This window comes from Camelus bactrianus, chromosome 1 (assembly GCF_048773025.1).
Source record: "Camelus bactrianus isolate YW-2024 breed Bactrian camel chromosome 1, ASM4877302v1, whole genome shotgun sequence".
In the NCBI taxonomy this organism is placed as follows: Eukaryota; Metazoa; Chordata; class Mammalia; order Artiodactyla; family Camelidae; genus Camelus; species Camelus bactrianus.
The window spans coordinates 107849089-107862957 of record NC_133539.1 but is presented as its reverse complement, the minus strand read 5'-3'; the positions used below and the strand labels follow the sequence as shown (position 1 = coordinate 107862957).

At 34.8% G+C, this 13869-nt stretch overlaps 1 protein-coding gene across 1 annotated transcript in view; it reads right to left on the bottom strand.

Moving 5' to 3' along the window:
- The window catches only part of STAG1 (STAG1 cohesin complex component), a 327098-nt gene that overhangs the window by 170596 nt on the left and 142633 nt on the right, over window positions 1-13869 (bottom strand). The gene's annotated exons all lie outside the window — the stretch shown is intronic.

Below are 13869 nucleotides of genomic sequence, written 5' to 3'. Positions count from 1 at the left end.
GATATCATGTGGTATTTTTCTTTCTCTTTCTGACTTACTTCACTTAATATGACAATCTCAGGTCCATCTATGTTGCTGCAAATGGCAATATTTTATTCTTTTTTATGGCTGAGTCATATATATATATGTGGTATATATATATATATATATACACACACCACAGTTTCTCTATCCAGTCACCTCAGTCATCTGTCGATGGACATTTAGGTTGCTTCCATGTCTTGGCTATTGTAAATAGAGCTGGGATGAACATGGGTTCACCTATCTTTTCAAATTAGTTTCCTGTGGATACATGCCCAGTAGTGGGATTGATGGATCATAGGATAAGTCTATTCTCAGTTTTTAAAGGAATAATAATTTGACAACGGGAATAACAGATGTTTATTTTGTTATGCATAACACCTACTATTGTGTTCTCAGTTCTCTTCTCAGAATTTATTTCTTTGAAAATACATGAAGTTATACAGCTTTTAAAATGCAAACTCTAAGTGAATAGTGCATAAATCAACTTTTCTTCTGTGATCTTTGCTACTTTGTTGATACTGAACATACTGTATTATCACATACTGAATTAGTCAGTATATTTCAACTAAGACTTCCAGTAGTAAATAGAATTCACTCCAGATGGTTTAAATGAAGAGATTCTAATGAGGAGAATATAGATGTGTGAGCAAGATTAAGGAAACAGCTAGGGTTGCTGATGCAACTTAAAATAGCTAATGTAGGAAACTAATACCACTCCCTAGGCTCAAGATGAGAAAATAATAGTAACAGAGCAAAACGGAAGAGGGTCTGCTGAAACTCTACTCGTGACATGATGTTCTAGTTTGTTGTGTCAATTGGTGAGGATGTCCCTTCTAGCCAAGAAGTAGGAAAGTTTGTAACTTTTTGCTCCCTAACCTGGTTCTCATCCCTCTTTAGCCAATTTTTAAACATCCTTTTTCCCTTGTTTCTTACGCAGTTAGGGAAATGGGCTGCCATGAAAAAACACCAAATGGATATTGGAACTTACTTTATAACAAAACAAGTCCTTATAAAATACCAATCCTATCTCAATAAATAATAGAGAGACTGGCCTTTGTAATACAAAAAGATTTCTCTATTTGTCCTTTAGCTTCTGAACTTTCCCTAAAATGTGCGAACCATACAAATGTTTTGAATATTGTTTTAATTGTAGTTTATCAATTCTTTATTTTATAACTTACAGATTTTTAGTTATACTTAATTTTGAGTCACATTAAAAAAAATCTTTTCCACTCCAAGTTAATAAAAAATTTCTTCCATGTCTTCTTCCAGTGCTTTTATTATCTCCTTTCTGGTATTTTATTTGTTCTTTTTTTAATTGGCTTCTTTGTTTCTGCTATCTGTTGTTGTTTTTCTATTTAAAATCCTGATGCACTGGAAATTTATCTTGGTGTACATTATTATTAAGTGAGGTGTTTATAAGAAATAACTTCCTACATCTGCCATATTTTTACCTTAAAAAAGAGGTATTTTATTCCACCACTTTTAATTGCCTATTCAAAGATAAAACAAACATATTACCTATGTAGTTTGTATTTCTAATCCCCTACCCCTATTTTGTCCTACCCCACCGCTTTTCCAACTTCCAGCTTGTTCTCTGTGAGTCTTTTCTATTACATTATTGTCCTTATTTTTCAGATTCCACATATACGTGGTAACATAGAGTATTAGTCTGTCTCCATTTGACTTATTTCACAAAGCAAACCCCCCCCGCCAGTTCCACCCACGTTGTTGCTAATGGCGATTTCATCTTTTTTATGGCTGAGTAATATTCCACTGTGTATATATACTTCTTCTTTATCCATTCATCTATTATTGGACACTTAGATTGTTTCTATATTTTGGTCACTAAAAAAGGCTGCTATGAACTCTAGAGGTATATATACCTCTTCAAATTAGTGATTTTGTTTTCTTTGGACATATACCCAGGAGTACAACCACTGAGTCATACAGGAGTTCTATTTTCAGTTTTTGAAGAACATTCAACAGGTTTCCCACAGTGGCTGCACAAATTTAAATTCTCACCAACAGTGTACTACAATTCCATTTTCTCCAGGTAGTTACCAAAATTTGTTATTTGTAGTATTGTTGATGACAGCCATTCTGACAGACGTGCAGTGATACCTCACTATGGTTTTGATTTGCGTTTCTATAATGATCATTGACACTGAACATCTTTTCATGTGTCTGTTGGCCATATGTAAGCTTTCCTTGGAAAAACGTCTACTCACGTCCTCTGCTCATTTACGCTTGGATTGTTTGTTTTTCTCATGTTGAGCTGTTACAAGTTCTTTATGAGTTCTTTATATAATTTCACATATTAAACCCCTTGTTGAATATACTGTTTACAAATATAATCTCTCATTCAGTAGGTGTTGTTTTTGTTTTGTTGACAGGTTTCTTCAATATGGAAAAGCTTGTAAGATTGATATAGTCCATTTGTTTATATGTGCCTTTGTTTCCCTTGGCTGAGGAGACATCAAAACAAAACAACAACAACAACAAAAAACTTGCTAAAATTGATGTCAAAGAGAGTACTGCTGATGATTTATTCCCAAAGTTTTATGGCTTCAGGTCTTAACACTTAACTTTTTAATCCATTTTGATATTGTTTTTGAATATGGTGTGAGAAAGTGGTCCAGTTTCTTTTGAATGTAGCTGTCCAGTTCTCCCAGCAATCCTTATTGAGAAGTCTGTCTTTATCCTATTATATATTTTTTCCTCTTCTGTTGTAGATTTACTGACTATACATGTGTGGGTTTATTTCTGGGCTCTGTATCCTGTTCTAATCATCTGCCTATGTAGATGTTTTTGTGATAGTACCATACTCTTTGGATTACTATGGGTTTATAGTAAAGTCAGGAGTCAGGGAGCAAGTTACCTCCACCTTTAACATTTTAATCAAGATTGCTTTGACTATTAGGGGTCTTCCAGGTTTCATATACATTTCAGAATTATTTATACTAGTGCTGTAAAAAATGTCACAGATATTCTGAAAGAGACTGTATTACATCTGTAGGTTGCTTTGGGTACTATGGACATTTTAACAATATTAATTTTTTCAGTACACAAATGTGAGATATCTTTCCATTTCTCTGTATCATCTTCAATTTCCTTAAATAATATTGTATAGTTTTCAGAGTACAGGTCTATCACCTTCTTGGTTAAGTTTATTACTAGCTATTTTCTTCTTTTTGATCCTATTTTAAACAGGATTGTTTACTTGTTTTCTCTGATAGTCCATTGCTACTGTATAGAAAAACAACAGATTTCTGTATATTAATCTTGTATCAAGCAATGTTACTAAATTCATTTCATAGTTATAACAGTATTTTGGTGGAGACATCAGGGTCTCCTATAATATATAGTATCATATCATCCAACAATACTGACAGCTTTACTTCTTCCCTTCAAATTTGGATGCCTTTATTTCTTTTTCTTGTCTGACTGCTGTGGATAGCACTTCCAATACTATGCTGTATAGAAGTGGTGAGAGTGGATGTCTTTGTCTTGATCCAGACGTTAGTGGGAAGGCTTTTAGCTTTTCACCACTGAGTATTATGTTGGCTGTGAGTTTGTCAAAAATAGCTTTTATTACATTCAGATATGTTCCCTCAATACACCTTTGGAAAGAGTTTTTATCATCAATGGATGCTGAATTTTATCAAATCCTTTTTCTGCACCAATTGGTATGATCATGTGGTTTTCGTCCTTTCTTTTGTTGATGTGGTGTATCACATTTATTGATTTGCATAACATCTTTGTGTCCTGGGATGAATCCAACTTGATCACAGTATATGATCCTTTTTATGTGTTGTTGAATTCTGTTTGCTAATATTTTGTTGAGCATATTTGCATCTATATTCATCAAAGATACTGGCCTGTAATTTTCTTTTCTGGCTTTGTCTTTGTCTGATTTTGGTATCAAGGTGACAGTGACTTCACATATGAATGTGGGAGTGTTCCCTCCTCTTCAATCTTTTTGAGAGTTTGAGAAGGACTGGTATGAGCTCTTCTTTGTATGTTTGATAGAATTCCCCAGTGAAGCCATCTGGTCCTGGACTTTGGTTTGCAGTGAGTTTGCTTTTTTTTTTTTTTTTTTTTAACAGATTCTGTTTCATTACTAGTGATCAGTCTGATCAAATTATCTATTTCCTCTTGATTGAATTTTGGTGAACTGTCTGTTTCTAGAAACTTGTCCATTTCTTCTAGATTGTCCAATTTGTTGGCATATAATTGTTCATAGTTTTCTCTTATGGTTTTTTTCTATTTCTGTGGTTATCTGTTCTCTTACATTTGTTATTTTCTTCATTTGGGTCCTCTCTTTTCTGGGTGAGTCTGGTCAGAGTTTTTTTTTTATTTTGGTTACCCTTTCAAAGAACCAGCTCTTGGTTTATTGGTTTTTCTATTGCTTTTTAAAATCTCTATTTCTTTTCTCCCTGATCTTTATTATTTCCTTCCTTCTGTTGACTTTAGGATTTGTTTGTCCTTTTTTTTCTAATTGTTTTAGATAGCAGTTAGGTTTTTTATTTGAGAATTTTCTTGTTTTTGAAAAAGGCCTGTATTGTTATGAATTTCCCCCTAATGAGTGCTTTTGATGCACCCCACAGATTTTGTATTATTGTGTTCTCATTGCCATTTTGTCTTAAGGTATTTTTAATTTCCTCTGTGCTTTAATCATCGACCAACTCATTTTTTTAGTAGCATGTTCTTTAGTCTCCATGTGATCATTTTTTTTTCTCATTTCTCTTTCTGTGGTTGATTTCTAGTTTCATGCCTCTGTGGTCAGAAAACAAATAATTTCTTGAACCAATTTCCATCCTATTAAATTTAATGAGGCTTGTTTTTGTCCCAGTATGTGGTCTATCCTAGAGATTATTCCATGAGCACTTGAAAAAAATGTATATCTGGTTTCTCTTGGATGTAACATCCTGAAAGTATCAATTAAGTCGAACTGTTCTATTGTGTCATTTAGGGTCTCTGTGGCTTTTTTATTTCCTGCCTGGAAAATCTGTCCATTAATGTTAGTGGGATGTTAAAAGTCTCCTACGGTACTATATTTCCATTAATTTCTCCCTTTATGTCTGTTAGTATTCATTTTACGTGTTTAGGTGCTCCTATATTGGCTGCATATATGTTAGTAAGTGTAAAATCCTCTTTCTGTATTGATCCATTTATCATTATATGATGTTCATCTTTTTCTTTAATAGCCTTTGTTTTAAAGCCTATTTCGTCTGATATTGCTATCCTTGCTTTCTTGTCCTTTCTGTTTGCATTAAGTATCTTTTTCCATCCTCTCATTTTTCTATGTGTGTCCTTTCACCCTAAAGTGGATGTCCTGTAGGCAGCATACTATAGGCTCTTGTTTTATTATCCAATCTGCCACTCTATGTCTTTTGATTGGAGTATTTAGTCCATTGACATTTCTAGTAATTATTGAAAGACGTGTGTTTATTGCCATTATGAATTTAGTTTTACAGTTGATTTGGTATTTCCTCTTTGTTCCTTTCTCTTCTTCTTTTTGTGGTTTCATAATTTTCTTTTGTATTATCTTGATTTCCTTTTGGTTTTGTTGACTCTACTGTATGCTTTTTATTTGTGGTTAACCCTATTTTTTAAGTACGTTAACCCATTACTACAGCTGCTTGCTTTAGAGAGGTAGTCATACAGGCTCAAACATATTCTTAAAAAATAAAATAAAACCTACATTTCTTACTCCCCTCCCCTACACTTTTTGATTTTGATATCCTCTTTTACACCTTCATGTTTATCCTTTTTCTGTTAATTGCAATTATTATTGCTTTCACAAAAACTTTCAATTTAAAAAAAAATCTGTATACTGGCTCATTTAAGTGATTTACTTCCAAATTGTGGTTTTCTCTTTCCTATAGATTTTTGCTTCTTTCCTATTTAGAGAAGACCTTTCAATACTTCTTTTAGGATAGGTTAGGACTGCTGCATTCTTTTAGTTTTTGCTTGTGGGAGGAATTCTTTCTCTCTCCTTCTATTCTAAGTTATAATTGTGCAGGATAGAGTTCCCTAGGTTGCAGGTTTTTCCCTTTCAGGACTTTGATCTATATCTTGCCACTCCCTTCTGGCCAGCAGTATTTACCTTAGAGAAATCAGCTGAGAGTCATATAGGGGTTCCCTTGTAATTAACTGTTTTTCTCTTGCTGCCTTTAGGATTTTCTTTAATTTTTGCCATCTGAATTATAATACGTTCTGGTGTAGGTCTGTTAGAGTTTATCTTATTTTGGATCCTCTGTGCTTCTTGTAACTGATATGTTTCCTTCTCCAGGTTTGGGAAATTTTCAGCCATAATTTCTTCAAGTATATTTTGATCTCCTTTTCTCTTTCTTCTACTTCTGGGATCCCTACTAGCATAGATTGGCATGCTTTATATTATCCCATAGGTCTCATATATTGCTTTTGTTTCTTCATTTGTCTTTCTGTCTGATGCTCTGATTGGGTTATTTCCATTATTCTATATTCCAGATCACTTATTTGTTCTTCTGCATTATTCAGTTTCCTATTTATTGCTTTTAGGTCAGCATTCATCTCAGCATATGAGTTTTCTAAGTTCAAATGGTTCTTCTTTATTGTTTCCAGGTTTTTTTTTTTTTTTTTACAGTAATCTGAATCTCTATCAATAGCCTTTCTTAATTCCTTCAGTATTTTTATTACCACTAAGGGTTTAACAGACTGGAGAGGTCTGTCTCATTGTTTGTTATTTCAGGGGATGTCTCTTGATCTTTTAACTGGAAGTCCTCTACTTCTGCATTTTACTTATATGTCTCTGATTCTATGACTTCAGCAGAAACAGTTATCTACTGTGGTTGTGAAGGCCTGTTTTTATGTAGGAGCATCCCTCTGTAGCCTGTGTAAGTCTAATATTTTTGTTGCAAGAGTTGGTTTTAGTATAGATGGCTGCCACGTCTTTCCTCAGTGTAAGCTGGCCATTATCCCCTTGACAGTTGGTGATTGGTGTTGTGGTATCCAGAATCTGCAATGGATGTTAAGTAGGAACCTCTTTTTGCTCTGTGCTTGTCACAGCCCTCTCAGGCAGGGTCTGCTCCCTGGTTGTTGGAGTAGCAGCCACCATATCCATTTCTGAGCTGCAGTGTGAGGTAGGTGGAACTGGAGCACTCCTGTTGGGAGAGGAGCCACTGACTATTCCTCTACAGGAGCTGTCCACTGAGAAGCACACTCTGTGATGTTGCCTATTACCCACAGTCTGTGCTTATAAAGTACACTGCTGTAAACACTATCCTCAGCTCCGCCTCAACCATGGAAATGCAGGCAGTAGGCTCATGTGTCTCTCAGGCACTGTGCTCACAAAGCCACCAGAGCACATCTGTTGAAGTCAGTAATGGGGACCACTGTATCACACACCTGGACAAGCCGTGGGAGATATGGAATCAGCCCAGATCCCATCCCTGCCTCCATATGCAAATGCCAATAAAGCCTACGGCTAACACCAACCCATCCCAGCCACAGAAGCACCAGTAATCTGCTCAGATGTCCTGCCTGTGCTGAGCTTACAAAGCCATCTGTGGCAGCATAAACCCACAAATCACACAGCCACTGGGACACTGCTCAGATTTCAGTCCTGCTTCCGAAGTCATGAGGCCCTAAGGGACTGGCTCAGATTTCAGCCCCCACCTCTGCATGTTGGCAGTCTGCTGGTGCCTGAGTGCTCCTAGAGCTCTTAGAACTGGAGCCACACCCACTGTGAGCACAATGAGAAAGAGGCTATTGTAGGACCTTGGACCTTCCATCACACAAGAGTTAACAATGGAGATTCTATGGTGGAATTTGGCTCCACCCTGCACACATGGCCAGTTGTGGCTTAGACTACATTTTGCCCCCACAATTTGTTGTCATATAACTGTTTGTAGTATTCTCTTATTATTTTTGATATCTCTGTGGTAGCAGTTATAGTTTATCCTCTTTAATTTCTTATTTTGTTCATTTGGATCCTCTCTCATTTTCTTAAGGAGCCTGGATAAATAAAAGCTAATCAGTTTTGTTTATCCTTTCAAAACATTAACTCTTGGTTTCATTGATCTTTTTCATTGTTGTTTGTTTTTGTTCTCTATTCATTTTCTCTCTGACCTTTATTGTTTCCTTCTTTCGCTGACATGATGTTGTTTGTCCTTCTTATTCTAATTTCTTTAGATGGTAGGTTAGGTTGTTTACTTGAGATTTTTCTTGTTTCTTGAGGTAGGGCTGTATTGCTATAACTGCTTTTGTTACATCCAACAGATTTTTGAAAAGTTGTGCTTTTATTTTCATTTGTCTTAAAGTATTTTCTAATTTCCTCTTTGATTTCTTCTTTGACCCATTGGTTTTTCTGTAGCATATTGTTTAGTTTGCACATATCTGTGTTCTTCCTGTAACTGATTTCTACTTTCATACTGGTTGTGGTAGGGGGAAAAAATGTTTGAATTAATTTATATCCTCTTAAATTTCTGAGACATGTTTTGTGGCCTACCACATGATCTATCCTGGAGAACGTTCCATGTGCACTTGAAAAGAAAGTGTATTCTGTTGTTTGGGCATGTAATGTCCTGTAGATGTCTGTTAAATCCAACTGGTCTAATATGTCACTTAAGACCACTCTTACAGATTTTCTTTCTGAATGTCTGTCCATTGAGGTAAGTGAGGTGCTGAAGTCCTTACTATTACTGTACTATTGTCAATTTTTCCTTTTATGTCTGCTAATTTTTACTTTATATATTTAGGAGTTCCCACATTACCTGCATATATGTTAATGAATGTTCTCCTCTTCTTGCATGGATGCCTTTATCACTATACAGTGGCCTTGTCTTTTGTTGTAGGCTTTGTTTTAAAGTCTACTTTGTCTTGATTTCAAACCAGCTAAGGGGACTTATCTTCCTGGTGTTGGATCCCAAAGCTGGGTTACCCAACATGTAGCTAAAACCTCTTACTCCCCAGGGAGGATCCCCAAGCTTCTGATATTCCCTCCTTTTCTGTGTTCCATGCTAGGAGTACAAGTCTTGTTCTGATCATTTCTCCTCCCTTCCTACCCAACTCCATTTGGATCTTTCATTATAACCTTGGTTCTAGAAGATCCTTTCTACCAGCCTTCAGTTTGTTCTCAGCAAGTAGCTCTACATGTACTGTATTTTTGAGGTGTTTTGGGGCGGGGGGAGCTTGGCATCCTCCTATTCTGCCATTTTGATCTTCCTTTTTCAGAATTATCCTATTGCTTTTCTTAGTTTTGCAACGACTTCTGAACTTTCTAAACTTTCAATATTGCTCACAAATAGTGGTCATACCCACTTTATTTTCTAAATGTGTTGTTTTATACTGCCAATATAATGCTAAATAAGAGTTGTGAGAGTGGGCCTCCTTGCCTTGTTTGACTTTAGTGAACATGACTCTACTAGTTTCCCTTGAGCATGCTGTTGGCTTTGGTGTTAAAAGGCTTTTTTCTTTCTTTTCCTTTCATTTTTTTACCTTCTAGAGTTAACAGAAAAGTTGTTAAAAAAAAAAAAAAAAAGGACAAGGAACTACTGAATACTCATCACCAAATTCCCGATGTAAACATTTTATATTTGTTTTAGCCTTCTTTCACTCTTCATTACTCTTGTGTTTATTTCCCTAAACCAAAAAAACAAAACAAAACAAAACTCAAAAGCAAAAAAACCCTCTTATACAACTATAGCACAATGATTAGAGTGATGAAATTAACAATACAATATGTATGTTCTAATCCACAGAACTGATTTCAGTATTTGTCTCAATAATGTTCTATCAAAAGGAAAAATCTGATATACTGTACTGCATTCATTTCCTTTAGTCTCTGGTCTGAAACAGCTCCTGAGCCATTTCTTTGTATTTCACAACACTGACATTATTGAAGAGTACAGGATAGTTATCCTGAAGAACACATCTTACTTTAGGTTGTCTGATGTTTCTTCATGAGTAGAGTCAGACTCTGAAATTTGGCAAGAATACTGTAAGTGTGAGGTTGAGTTCTTCTAAGTGCATACCATGAATTATGTGCTATCAACTGGTTTAATAACTGGCAATGTTGCTTTCATCATATGTTTATGGTTGTGTATACCAAGTTTATACAGGTAAAGTACCATTTTACCCATAACAGATACCTTGTTATCTTGTAAGGAAACAATTGGAGACTAGGTAAATATTGTGTTCTTCACTTTCCCCCAGTAGTTTTGTAGCCCAAGCACTGCGTTCAAAATTTACTTTACTTTTTACACTCTTCAGTGTGGTTATGTTATTTATGATATGGCATGGTGTGGTTCATCTGCTCTGTTTGCATCCACTTTTAGGATTTCACCTCATTTTTACTGATTTTTCTTTCTTTTTTTTTTTTTTTTGTGAGTATGTGGGAAATGAAGGTAACTCCAAGACTATACAAAAGTATATTCCATTAAGTATTATCCTTTCACCCCAATACCCTCTAAACTTTCCATCTCATTTACATACACTCACACCCTGTAGACAACCAATCATTACTCTCTGGCTTATCTTTCCTTTGTTTCTTTCTGGTCAAATGAACAAATATATGTGTTTATTCTATTATTTCCCCTTCTTTCTTTGAAAAACAAGTTGAACACTTTCAGGCACTCTATTGCACCTTGCACTGAAAAACATATCCTGAAAATCTCCCTGCATCAGTCCATAAAGATCTTCCTCACACTTCTTTGCAATGCCAAAAAACTCCATCATATAAACTATACCACGGTATATTCAATCACTGTCCTATATCTGAGCATTTAGGTTGTTTCCAGTATTTTGCAACTATAAATAATATTGTATTGAATAACACTGTGCACTTATTTTTGTAATACTGGAGGTATATCTTCATAGCAAAATTCCAGAAGTAGGATGGCTAGGTCAAAAGATAAAAACATATGTAGCTCTGGTAGATACTGCCAAATCTCTTTCCAGGAGAGACATACAATTTGTATTTCAACAAACAATGCAATAGTGTCTATTCCCTCACAATCTAAGGAACAAGAGTGTTAAAACTTTTAATTTTTTATCAGTCTGATAGGTGAAAATGGTATCTTGGTGTAACTATATTTTGTAATTCTCTTCTTCTATATGTTTTGATGCTTACTAGAAACCTGCTTACTACAGTTTCACAGGTATTTGGGTCTATTTTTGGATCTTTATTATACCCCACTGATGTGAGAGACAGTTTTCTTTGCTAACCATATGAAGAAAATATGCACCTATGCCTCTTTTATCAAAATGCTTTAAAATCCATTTTGTCAAATACCTTTCCAAGACTATGAAGACAGTTGAAAGGAAAAGTGGCAAGTGATAATAACAGAATTCACAGAAAAAAAATAGAAACAGCTCTTAAGCCATATTCATAAGAGAAATACAAATTGAAATCATCCAAATATAAAAACTGACCATGAACCATCAACCTAAATATAAGATATAAAACTATAAAATGATTAGAAGAAAACACAGAGATAAATCTTTATGTTCTTAGAATTGGCAATAGGTTCTTAGACTTGATACCACAAGCATGAGGAAAAAATGAAAAAAATAGGTAACCTGGATTTGATAAAAATTTAAAGCTTTTGTTCAAAGGACATCTTTAGGAAAGTAGAAAGAGAACCTATAGAGTAGGAAGCCAGAATTTGCAGGTTATAAACAGTTGCATGTTGTTTATCAGATAAGGGTTTAGTATTCAGAATACATAAAGAACTCTAACAACTTAAAACAAAAATAAAAACCATCTAATTTAAAAATGAGCACAGGACTTGAATACACATTTCTTCAAAAAAGATATACAAATCACCAAAAAAGCACATGAAAAGATGATCAAGATCACTGGTGATTAAGAAAACACAAATCAAAACTACAGTAAGATACCTCTTCAAACCCACTAAGATAGTTAAAATTTAAAAATTGGAAAATATAAGTGTTTCAGAGGATGTGGAAAAATAAGAATTTTCATACATTTCTGGAATTTCAAATGGTACAGTTGCTGTGAAAACAGTTTGGCAGTTCCTCAAAAAGTTAAAACAGAATTACCATATGATCTAGCAATTTTACTACTAGGTATTTACATCAAAGAATTAAAAAATAAGTACTGAAATAGGTATTTGTTCATGAATGGTCACAGAAGCAATACTCACAATAACCAAAAGTTGATAACAACCTAAGTGTCCACCAACAGATGAACAGATGAACAAACTGTAATATACATATAATGAAATAAATACCAATACAATGCTCCTTAAATAAACCTCGAAGACATAATGCTAAATGAAAGAAGTCAGACATAAAAAGGTCACATACTGTATAATTCCTTTTATATATAATGACTAGAAGAGGCAAATCTAGAGGAGCAGAAAGCAGATTAGTGGTTGCCAAGGGTTGCAAGGAAGAAAGGAATGGAGGACTACTTAATGAATATTAGGTATTTTTCCGGGGTGATAAAAAAATTTTGATACTAGAGACAAGTGCTTGCATAACATTGTGAATGTGCTAAAATGTACTGAACTGCCCACTTTAAACTGGTTAATTGTTTACATGAATTTCACCTCAATTAAAAAAATTGTACTGACACATCATTTAAAATTATTCATAAGACCAATACAAAATTTTTATAAAAACACTTTGTTTTTGAAAAGACTGAGAAGAAACAAACATTCTCATATACTACTGATGGGAATAAAAATGGGTACAATTCCTATAGCAGGAAATTAGCCAGAATCTAATATAATTACAAATACAGTTACCTACAGACATTCTTCCACAAAGAGCAAATAAGGTATACACAAAATTACTCATTACATTACTGTTTGTAAGAGCAAAAGACTACAAATAATGCAATGGCCTGTTAATAGAAGACTTGGTAAGTAAATTGTTATACATACACACAGAGGAATGCTATGATGCTGGAAACAGGATGGGAGGAAGGGAGGGAGGGAGGAAGGGAGGGAGGGGTAAAGGGGTGAAGGAAGGAAGGAAGGAAGGAAGGAAAGAAGGAAGGAAAGAAGGAAGGAAGGAAGGAAGGAAGGAAGGAAGGAAGGAAGGAAGGAAGGAAATTAATCAATCAAGAAAACTCTTCATACACCAGTATCTTTTGTGTGAGAGGGGTGGGGAAAGGAAGAGCATATATTTCCTATTTACATACATAGACAGACAGATAGATGGATATACAACAAAGTAGTTAAGAGCAATTAATTGTGGAGATAGAGAGGAAGGCAGGAAGTGGTAAAGGTTATTTGTTTTATATTTTAAAAAATTTGTTTTTTTGGTTTTTTGAACCATAGGAATGAATTACAACAGGAAAAAAAAATTTTAAGACTACCAGGTGTTTTAAAACCAAGACCCAATCCAACAGGACATTTATATAGATTAAGTGAGGTAACATATGTGAAGCATACCACTCAGCGCTTGCTTTGCTCATTTTAAGACTATAAAATTAACAAACTTACTTTCCTGCAAATAAACTAATCTCTTGCCACTCCTTATCTGTCTCTATGCTCTAAGATTTGGTCACAAACTCTATTTATGTCTTAGAGTGTGCTCTACTTTCTTGTCTTCTGGAATTTTTACACAATCTGTTAATTTTGGCCTTTCTCCTCTTCCTTAACTTTCTCTTACTCAACTTCAGTCCCACTGCAGAGTTTCTTCCTCTGGGATGCACTTTCTTACAACTATCCCCACATTCACACATACACAGAAACACACAGCCTGGGCTGGATCAGAAGCCCCTTCTTGCTATTTCCACAGTATCCTGTGGTTAGACATATAGACTACAGATTGAGACAAGCCTGAATCAAAATCATGAATTTGGCACTTACAAACTATATGGTGTCC